We start from the raw sequence: 12,022 nt of genomic DNA on the forward strand, positions 1-12,022 counted from the left end.
AAATCTATCCACTTAAATGACATAACCATGCTTATCCGTTGGATTTTAGATACTTTGGATCACCACCATCCTTTGCAGTTTCTCTTTGATGTCATCACTACTTCCACTTCGTTCATTCTGAGAGCAATTTCGATGAGTAAAGGCTCCCCGGACAATAGACAATTCAATCACCTCAAGTGAAGAATAACTATGTTTAATGAACAGTAATTGTCTATTGCATCTCCACTCTTAAACTGAATAGCCTAGATAATTCATATTAAAATATTAGTATTTTTATTTTATAAAATAAAAAAAAAATTTATTTCTAATTTCAGATAGGATTAGCTGATCTCGTCACGTCACGTGCCATTATATGAAGGTACAATTTTTGTGGATAGATTTCGATAAGATTTTTATCCAATTTCATCGCGCCACGTGTAATTACATTTTAGAATCATTGAGGATAGATTTCAGATAAGATTTTTAACTAATCCTGTCGCGCTACGTGTCACTATCTGTTTAGAATATTTGAAGATAGATTTCAATAAGATTTTTAATGAATCATGACGTGCCACATGTCATTATCTACAACCTAATCCTTTCTTTTTCTCCATATAATCCATCATCCATCCGAAGAAATCATACACCAGAATCAAAATCTCTCAAAATCTCTATCATTCTTCAATAGTTTATAAATCTTGAGTTCATACAATGTTTTCTTCAAGGATCTTGTGCAAGAGAAACAGTTCTTTAAGCAAGAGGAAGAAATGCTCAATCTCCAGGAGGGAGAAAATGAGATGGAAGAGGATGAGGATGAGGAGCATAAAAGGAAATATGATGAAGCAAGAAGCGAGAGAGCCTCACATTCCCATCGAGTCATCCAAGCTGTGGCTGAGATCTCCAGGGCCATGTGTTCCGCAAACATTAAGAGAAGCACTCCCTTTTTTCTTTGAAGCCTTCTTACCTTAAGGCCTAAGTAAATGATAGGTTGGCCTTGACACTTCTTCAAGGATCGCTCCAGCACTTGTTATGTGTCACCCTCGTGAACATGCAAGTCGTGATCTGGCGTAAAGTGTAGAGGGGTGTTTTTCCTAACAACTTCTAGACCGACATGCACAATTCTTTATTTGGGACAATCTTTGGCAATATTCCAACATTTCCACCGGTTGAATGATTTGTTTTTATTTTTGGCATTGTACCAAACTTGTGCTTGAAGTGTCTACAAAGTGCGGGAGAAAAAAAATTATAATCAAAGTAGTTAATTTACATTTGGGTGTAACACAAACAAATAAATAATATATTGTTACCCGAGCTGCTAAATTTTCGCCACTTCGAATATTAGTACTAGATTGTGCCAAGGCTTCTCTCCAAAAAGTAAACGACTGATTGAGCGTTCTCCAACGACTTGTGAGAGATTGTTACGTTCTTCTGCTGCCAAGCTTCTCGCAAAAAAAGAAATAAACATTCTTCTGCATTTCTCGCAACTGCATCTTATTACCCGTAATCAGATCATGAGTCGCTTGAACCTAGCTACAACACAACGTAACATCTTCAATCATCGACCAATTCGGACCTGCATCATTATCCATTTTTTTGTAAACAAAAGTATATGAAAACTTGGAGAGAAGATTGGAATGTGGTTGAAAGTATTTGAAAATATGGTGTAAAGTGGAAGATAATGGTAAGGTATTTATATAATATATATATATATATATATATAGTTTTTAAAAAAATTGAAATCTTTTTCATAATTTTAATTAATTTTTAATTTTTTTTCATTAACTTAATTAATCTGGACCACTAGATTACAAAAAAATTGAAATCAAACAGTCTAGATTATGACACGTGGCCTAACGGTAACAAATCAGATTTTTTTTTTCTTTTTTTTAAAAAAAAAAATTAAGTATAAAAACGTGGATAGTTGAATTGGAAATCACACGGTCCATATTGTGCCACGTCATCTAGCCATTGAGGGAGGTTTGAATTTTTTTTTTACCGTTGAAAATCCGATGGTCCAGAAAAAAAGAGCCGTTGGAAATCCAATGGCGTAGAAGAAGCCACGTTGCTCCTAGCAACGGTAACTGAGTGGGTTGCCACGTGAACCCCACTGTCTGAAATATTGTCCGAGATGCGCCCCCCACTCGAGGGTGTTGTCCATGCGCATGACGCAAATTTTTTTATAACGTGGCTAATGTTAGCCTCACATCACTTTTCCCTCAGGTGCTTGAGCCTTAGACTTGTGTCTGACTTCTCCCACAGACTCCCCTTGAGCCCAATTGCCCGAATGGGCTGGTGTGACTTTGGAAGGCAATTGGATTGGATTTGTTACCAATCCACAGAGAAATTTCCTACAGTGGAGCTACTCTGATGGGGACATGCCATGGCATGCAAGCACCCACCCACATCATCCTTCTGTCACAATTATGCCTACAAATGTGAGTTCCCAAATGTTTGGGTTTTACTCCTGCCACAGAAAATTCAAGAACATAATTGGGCTGGGTGGAAAATTCTAGGCCTTACATGAAAGCTTCTTTCATTAAACTCCAGAACATACGCGGGGTGATAACATTTGGGAACTCACATTTGTAATAGTTTTATAGTGACATTCCACATTAATAAAATAACAATGTGTAAATTTTGAACAAATGTTCTTATTTTATTGACACCTAACATTACGTAATGGTTGCCTGTTTCATGTAAACCGTTTTTCTTACTTGAGATATGACACAAATGTGCTTTGCCAAATATATTCTCCCTAATAGTTTCTTAATTAAAAAAGTTTACGAAGTTTGTGTGTACTTGTGTAGAAGGACTTTTATGATACTGTATATTGCATTAGTAATGATGTAAGGACAAGTATATTTACATAATGCTACTTAACACGAAATACTTTCATAATTATGTACTTATGTTATGTAAAGTTACTCTCGTATCTATAACAAACAATGAAACCCTACTCTCATGTTCATAAGTAAGCTTATATCTATATAATAGTGTATGGTTAGATCAAAATATCATGACAGCGGTAGCACATTTGGAAGTGTTTTTTCAACGAAAAAACTGACCGAGAACAGGAAAGTATCCTGGCCGCTAATCCAAAGCACTCACAACTCAGCCAAAATACAAATGCTCAATTTTTCCACCAACTCCACGTTAGTTTATTCCCATCCCTCAAAACAAACACTTATTTTTAGTTATTTTATAAAAATTTAAAAAAATTACTTTTAATCTAAAGGAGCTTTATTTATAGAGACAAAAATATATACTATAAATTCAAGGAATTCCACCAATTTTTAAATATTTCACGGAGAGACAAAAACATAAAAATACGCAAAGCCTAGCCCAAAAACATTGAAAAGATTTTTTAAAATACATGCCATATCCCAAATAATTATGTTTGTTAACATAGCCCAGCCACACAACTTTAAAGAAATTAATGTTGGACATTAACTCAACCCGTCCTCGACTATTTTTGCCGGATCACTTTCGTAACTATATGTAGAATTAGTTTGTATCATTTATTACCAGAATTAGTTAAACCCCTCTGTGACATCCCGTCCCGGAAATATCGAAACGTACGTGTGAAATTACAAGTTTGCCCCTAGTGCGTTTTCGTCACGTTATTGGTTGTTTTATGTGGTGTGGCAGATGTTGGACCACACACACACACTCTCAGACACTGTCTCTCTGCCCTTTCCCTGTCTCTCTCTCCCCCGAGCTCCATTCCTTCCTCTTCCTTCTGAAAACGTACGAACACACACATAATTCACACAAAGCATCACAGATCGAAGAAGCTAAGGCCATATTCGAGCTCGTGAAGCTCGTGCGAGTGCAACCATACCATTTTCAGGTGAGAAATCCTTCGTTTTCACGTCGACTCGACAATGGCCGATTTGAGTACTATTCATGCAAACTTAATCTAGCATGTTTTTGGGATTTTTAAGGTCGTAGATAGCTTGGTGGTGTCCCAAGGAGCCTCGGAGTGCTTCGTTGGACGATTTTGGACGTCGGGATCACCGTGGTCGAAGTTGGCCGAGTTTTGAGTTTTGAGACAGGTATGATCGTGTGATTTTTAGCCTTTAAAAGTAGTCTATCGTGATTCTACTAGTCCTAAGCTTCATTTTGGTCCAAGAATCATGAAAATTGGTTGAGAAACGAACGAGAAAACACGATTTGAAATTTTTCCAGTTTTCCGGCGCCGGCGACGTCGCCGGAGGCTCGTTGGAGAAGGTGACGGAATATTCCTGACGCCGTTGACGGAATCTGTCAAAACTGACGGAATATTCCTAACGGCGTCAGTTGACGCCGTCAGTGTGCGCCGCACGTGCCTGCGCGTGGCCGGCGCGTGGGGGCGCGTGCGGCGGAGGAAATTTTTTCTAAAAATATGGTTGTGATCCTGAGGTTGTGTAGAGCACGTTGGTATATTCATTTGTCCATTTTGAGCAATGTATGAGAAGTTATTACGAGAAGTTGGTTATGTGCTTTAAAGTTAACGTTTTTATAGTTATTTCGCATATAGGTGACACGTACCCCGAGGACGAGCGTTCGCACTCGAGGCAGGGGGGCTACGACCCCTCCACATACCAGTGAGTGGGCTTTTGTTTTCCGTATATACCTATATACATTTATATTCCCAGAAATTGTTTAAAAAGGGTTATGTATGTTATGCCATGCACTTTATTATTATCGTTTATGCATCATTGCATGCATTAGTAGTGGCATGCATATACATATGCATATTGGGTGCTGTGGACGCACAGGTAAGTGCCAGGTAAGTGGTATTCATGTTTACATTCAGCAGTAGTTTGAGATGCTTAGAGAGCTCATAACCTGCACCCCCGGTGTTAGTGCTCCCGCCCAGAGTAGGGCACAGTCCTTCACGTGATGTTCACTTCCCACACCATACGCTCAGCTTGGATCCAAGTTAGGTGCACAGTCCTGTCGTACAGACCACTTTAGGTGGTTCCGACTCGTAGGTGACCCGCGATTATTCGCACAGCCTTCACGTGATCGTAGCACTAGAGCGTATATATATGTTACACCCAGGCCTGTCGTACAGACCACTTTAGGTGGTTCCGACTCGTGGGCAGGTTCAGTTATTGATTTGAGATTTGAGCTCTATATGCAGTCGTACAGGTCACATTAGGTGACTCCGGCTGCCAGATGTTGTGCTATTGATGTGATTTATACCTGAGCACTTGCATTTCATTATGAGGTTCTGACATGGCATATCTTGAGCATGATTGATATACCCTTGAGCATGTTTGGCATATCTATACATACGTATATGTTTATTTTCTGGGAAGTATACAGGTTTTACGGCGAGGGGTTAGAATGTATTTGCTAAATGGTTTTCAAAGAGATTTGTTTTTGCCCACTCACGCTTTTGTTTTGCGCCCCTCCAGGTTCTAGTTGATTAGCAGTTTCGGTGGTATTCCCAGAGGATTCTCCCGGCTTTTCTGACAGATACTCACCAGCGTAGGGTCGCCTTCGGGTGTACTTTTATCGCAACTTTTCCTTTGGACTCCTGTAGTCTTGCTCTGAATTTGTATCTCACTTATGCTAGCACTTATCTTAGTACTTTGTATGCTAGTTTTAATTATTCGTACTTTTATTTTACTACTTTATTAGCTTCCGCACGTGCACATGGTTACGTCACCTTCGTGTGATGGCCAGCACGCCCTGATCTCGGTCGGGGTGTGTCACCTCATTGACCATTTTAGCAAAATCAATTTCAAATATATGTAGAATCAAATTTCTATACTTTTTAGTAAAATCAGTTTCTGCAGCTTCAGTATAATCGGTTTTATTTTTTCAACAAAACAATATACATGTCATTAGTCTAACCCATCCTCAACTATTTCTAGAATCAGTTTCAAATACATATAGAATCAGTTTTGTATACTTTTTATTAGAATCAGTTTGTATAGTTTTAGTATAATCGATTTTGTATATTTTCAACAAAACTACATACATGTCATCAATCCAACCCATCATTTTTCGTTAAATTAGTTTAAAATATATGTAGAATCAGTTTATATACTTTCAACAAAACTACATACATGCCATCAATCCACCCGTTTTCAACCATTTTTGCAGAATCAGTTTCAAATATATGTAGAATTAGTTTTGTATATTTTTCAATAGAATTAATTTGTATAGCTTTAGTACAATCGGTTTGTATATTTTCAACAAAAATGCATATATGTCATCAGTCCAACCCCTCTTTGACAATTTTTGCAAAATCACTTTCAAATATATGTAAAATCAGTTTTGTATACTTTTTAGTATAATCAATTTGTATAGTTTTAGTAGAATTAGTTTGTATAATTTCAACAAAACTACTTAAATTCCATTAGTTTAACCCTTTTCGATCATTTTTGTAGAATCAGTTTTAAATATATGTAGAATCAGTTTTGTATACTTTTTAGTATAATCAGTTTGCATAATTTTAGTATAATCAATTTGTTTACTTTCAATAATACTAAGTACATGTCATCAGTACAACCCATCTTTGACCATTTTTGTAGATCATTTAAAAAAAAATGTAGAATAAGTTTTATATACTTTTTAGTATAATTAGTTTGTATATTTTCAACAAATCAACATACATGGCATCAGTCCAACCCGTACTTCGACCAAATTTTTAGATATATGTGGAATCAATTTCAAACATGTGTAAAATTAGTTTTGTATATATTTTAGTATAATCAATTTGTATAGTTTCAGTATATTCAGTTTGTATACTTTCAACCAAACTACATACATTTCATCCATCCAACATGTACTCGACCATCTTTTTCAGAATTAGTTTCCTAGTTTCAAATATATGTAGAATCAATTTTGTATACTTGTTAGTAGAATTTGTGACACACCCCGACCGAGATCAGGGCATGCTGGCCGTCACACGAAGGTGACGTAACCATGTGCACGTGTGGAAGCTAATATAGTAGTAATATAAAAGTACGAATAATTAAAACTAGTATACAAAGTACTAAAACAAGTGCTAGTATAAGTGAGATACAAGTTCAGAGCAAGACTATAGCAGTCCAAAAGAAAAGTTGCGACATAAGTACACCCGAAGGTGACCCTACGCTGGTGAGTATCTGTCAGAAATGCCGGACAAGCCCTTTGAGAAACCACCGAAACTGCTAATCAACTAGAACCTGGAGGGGCGCAAAACAAAAGCGTGAGTGGGCAAAAACAAAGCTCTTTGAAAACCATTTAGCAAAATACATTCTTACCCCTCGCCGTAAAACCTGTATACTTCCCAGAAAATAACATATATACATATGTATAAATATGCCAAACATGCTCAAGGGTATATCAATCATGCTCAAGATATGCCATGTCAGAACCTCATAATGAAATGCAAGTGCTCAGGTATAAATCACATCAATAGCACAACATCTGGCAGCCGGAGTCACCTAACGTGACCTGTACGGCTGCATATAGAGCTCAAATCTCAAACTCAATAACTGAACCTGCCCACGAGTCGGAACCACCTAAAGTGGTCTGTACGACAGGCCTGAGTGTAACATATATATACTCTATAGTGCTACGATCACGTGAAGACTGTGCGAATAATCGCGGGTCACCTACGAGTCGGAACCACCTAATGTGGTATGTACGACAAGACTGCGCACCTAACTTGGATCCAAGCTGAGCATGTGGTGCGAGAGGTGAACATCATGTGAAGGACTGTGCCCTACTCTGGGCGGGAGCACTAACACCGGGGGTGCAGGTTATGAGCTCTCTAATCATCTCAAACCACTACTGAAATGTAAACATGCATACCTCTTACCTGGCACTTACCTGTGCGTCCACGGCACCCAATATGCATATGTATATGTATGCCACTACTAATGCATGCAATGATGCATAAACGATAATAATATAGTGCATGGCATAACATAAATAACCCTTTTTAATCAATTTCTGGGAATATAAATGTATATAGGTATATACGGAAAACAAAAGCCCACTCACTGATAAGTGGAAGGGTCGTAGCCCCCCTGCCTCGAGTGCGAACGCTCGTCCTCAGGGTACGTGTCACCTATATGCGAAATAACTATAAAAACGTTAACTTTAAAGCACATAACCAACTTCTCGTAATAACTTCTCATACATTGCTCAAAATGGACAAATGAATATACCAACGTGCTCTACACAACCTCAGGATCACAACCATATTTTTAGAAAAATTTTCCTCCGCCGCACGCGCCGGCCACGCGCAGGCACGTGCCGGCCACGCGCAGGCACGTGCGGCGCACACTGACGGCGTCAACTGACGCCGTGAGGAATATTCCGTTATTTCTAACGGATTCCGTCAACGGCGTCAGGAATATTCCTTCAGATTTGACGGAATATTCCGTCACCTTCTCCGCGCGAGCCTCCGGCGACGTCGCCGGTGCCGGAAAACTGGAAAAATTTCAAACTTTGTTTTCTCACTCGTTTCTCAACCATTTTTCATGATTCTTGGACCAAAACAAAGCTCTAGACTAGTAGAACAGCGTTAGACCACATTTAAAGCCTAAAAACTACGCGATCATACCTGTCCACACAATCCAAAATCGGCCAACTTCGACCACGGTGATCCTGACGTCCAAATTCGTCAAACGAGCTACTTCGAGGCTCCTTGGGACACCACCAAGCTACCTACGAGCTTAAAATTTCCAAAAACGTGCTAGATTAAGTTTGCATGAATAGTACCCAAAACGGATTACCTCGAATCGACGTGAAAACGGTGAAGTTCTTACCTGAAAATGGTATGGCTGTGCTCCCCTCGACCTCACGAGCTCGAATATGGGTTTAGTTCCCTCGATCTATGATGATTTGGGTGAGTTTGGTGTTTGTCCGTATGTTTATGGTGATGGGAAGGGAGAAGGAGACACGGGAGAGAGAGACAGGGAAGAGACAGAGGGAAAGGGGAGAGTGACAGTGTGTGTGAGTGTGTGTGTGTGTGGTCCAACACATGCCACACCACACAAAACAACCAATAACGTGACAAAAACGAACTAGGGGCAAAGTCGTAATTTCACACGTACTTTAATATGAATTTTGGGACGGGATGTCACAATTTGTTTGTATAATTTTAGTAGAATCAATTCATATACTTTCAAAAAAATCATATACTTGTTATTAGTCAAACTGCTCCTCAACCATTTTTGCAGAATCAATTTCAAGTATATGTAAAATCAGTTTTGTATACATTTTAATAGAATAAGTTTTTTATAGTTTTTAATATAATCAATTTTGTATATTTAAGCCTCTCTTCGTCACATTGTCTTCTTTATGATGAATGACAATGTTTACAAAATAGTAAAATTAACGAAAAGTCCAATATTTTTTTAGTTTTAATGAAAAATGACAAATAAAGGTGTAGTGGATAATACCAGGGAAAAGTAATACTGTGGCTTTTCATTAAAAGTGAATAGTACCGGGAGTGTTTCGTTAAAACTCCCTTACAAAATTTACTAGTTTATCTATTGGTTTATCTATCTCTACTAATTAATAAAACACTCATTGTCAAACAAAATCCTATGAAATTACCAGTTTAACCCTCTAATTAAAATAGAACATGAATAAGAAATATATGGCAGAAATGTAATTTCAAACAACCAAATTTTGCTGCTTTTTTCAAAGCCTCACCTACATGTAATCCTAACATATCTCTCATTAAAAAAAAAAAAAAAAAAAAAAAAAAACCTTCCACTCCCACATTCTTTATCACTTTCTTCCTCTCTCCTTCTATTTCAAAAAACAAAAATAAAAAATTTTCTCACACACTTTGTGTGTGCCCATATGCTTACTATTATTAAGAAAACCCTCTTTGTCAACCTTTTTACCCTATTTTTCTTATTTTACCCTCACTTTTGATACACAATATTTACATAAGGAAGACAAAATAATAATTATGTACCTTTTGAGAAAATGGCAATTATATCCCTATTTTTCTTATTTTACTCTCATTTTTATACATAATATTTACATTAAAAGGAGAACAAAACAGTAATTATGTAATACTAAGAAAAAAATATGTCCTCATTAAGAGAAAATTTTTCCCATCATCATTGTCCCATATTTTTCTTTTAGATTTTAAAAATTAATCACACTCCTTAATCAAAAACAGAAAATAAAATTATTCACACACATAGAGTGTGTGCTCATTTGCTAGTCTATCGATACATATAAAGCAAGAGCAAAATGATGAAACATTCGAAAACTCCTAAAATACCCTCACTTAAAAAAAAACCACAAGACGTATCTTAATATAATAGGGCTAAAATCGTAGTACACAAAATATAATATTCAGAGATGTTTTTACAACCGTTGGATGAAAGACATCCCCCCTTCAAATGAATTGTGACCCTTCAGATGAAAGACATTCTACAGGTAGTTGCTACAATGGAAACTGCAACCGAGGTAGTTGCAACAATGGAAACTGCAACCAACCGCACCTTCAAGGGGCCACAACGGCTTACTCACTCCCCACTATTCATAGGAAAAAGAGAAACGAACTCATCTGCACATACCTGTTTCTCACATCGTCTGTTTTATGCTTCTCCTTCATCCACTTTCATCGTCTTAAATTTCCTATTCATTTTGCTCAGTTTTTGTTCAATTTTGGTAGACTGTTATAGCTCACAGCCGATTTGAAGATTTTGAAAGTGGTGGATGCTGGGCAAAAAACGCATGGAGAGGTAATTCAATTTCAATGCCAAGACCATTCGTTTCTTTTAGGTAATTTTGATCTTCTGCTGATTTCCACTGAATTCTAAAAATATATTTAATTTTCTTAGTTTGATTTCTAATTGTTCAATTCTGATGAAGATTTGTGAATGTGCATGAATTACTACAGGTTTAAACTAATGATCTGTTTAGCAACATGAAATTGCTTTGTGTTTTAAGTTCTTCATCCGAAGAAAGTTTCGTTATTTTGTATGGTAATGGACATCGGTTTGCATTTTGAAACTGATGTGCAGATTTGGAAGTTAGTGTACGCTGGGCCAAAAAGGTTTGGACAAGTAATTCAATTTCAATGGCAAGACCGTTCTTTTATATATATATATATATTTTTTTTTTTTTTGCATAATTTTGGTCTTCAGCTAATTTTGACTGAAACAATTTAGAAGTGTGCTATCACACATCCCATTTTACTTCATGCATATCTTTTGTTAATTTTTATCCGTTGATTTTCTTCAATTCATCCGATCCGACGGCTGAAAATTAGAAGAGTATGTGAAAAGTGAAATACTGTGAATATCACATCCCAAAATTTAATAGGAAACTTCATTTTAATCATTGGCAAAGATGACTTTTAAACTAAAACCATGAATAAGGTCAAAATCTAATTTTAGTCCCTTGATACATTAATCACGTCATTTATTAATTATATTTTTGATGTTTTAATTATTTCTCTTTTTCTTCCTAATTTTAATGTATTAATTTTATTTCATTATAATTATAATTTTCATTTCATTTATCATAATATATTTTATTGTAAACATTTAGATAAACTAATTTTTATTTTACAACATATTTTGATATAAAGGTCTTCTTCATTTAGGTACATTCAATTCATTATAATACATTTCGGTGCATACATATAGGTACACACATTTCAGTACATACATTTTGATACAAATATTTAGTTACATTAATTCAATATAATATATTTCGGTACACACACTTAGGTACATTAGTTTAATATAATACATTTCGGTACTAACATTTATATACATTAATTTAATATAATACATTTCGGTACTAACATTTATGTACATGCATTTCTGATACACCCTGACTGAAATCAAAACATTCTGGCTGTCACGTGACAGTGACGTAACCATGTGCACAGTGCGGAAGTGATAAAGATAAAAGAATTACGAGTGAATAAAAACCAAACTACTAACAGTACTAGCCAAGATAGGTGCTAGTGTGAGATTAAGTGTGAAATACACAATCAGAGCATAAGTAGCCTAAGTGCAGTCAAGCAGATGAGTACTAATTAAACAGCGCCCAAAGATAATCCTACATTGGT

Source organism: Pyrus communis, chromosome 14 (genome assembly GCF_041283825.1).
Source record: "Pyrus communis isolate YQ-2024b chromosome 14, ASM4128382v1, whole genome shotgun sequence".
NCBI lineage: Eukaryota > Viridiplantae > Streptophyta > Magnoliopsida > Rosales > Rosaceae > Pyrus > Pyrus communis.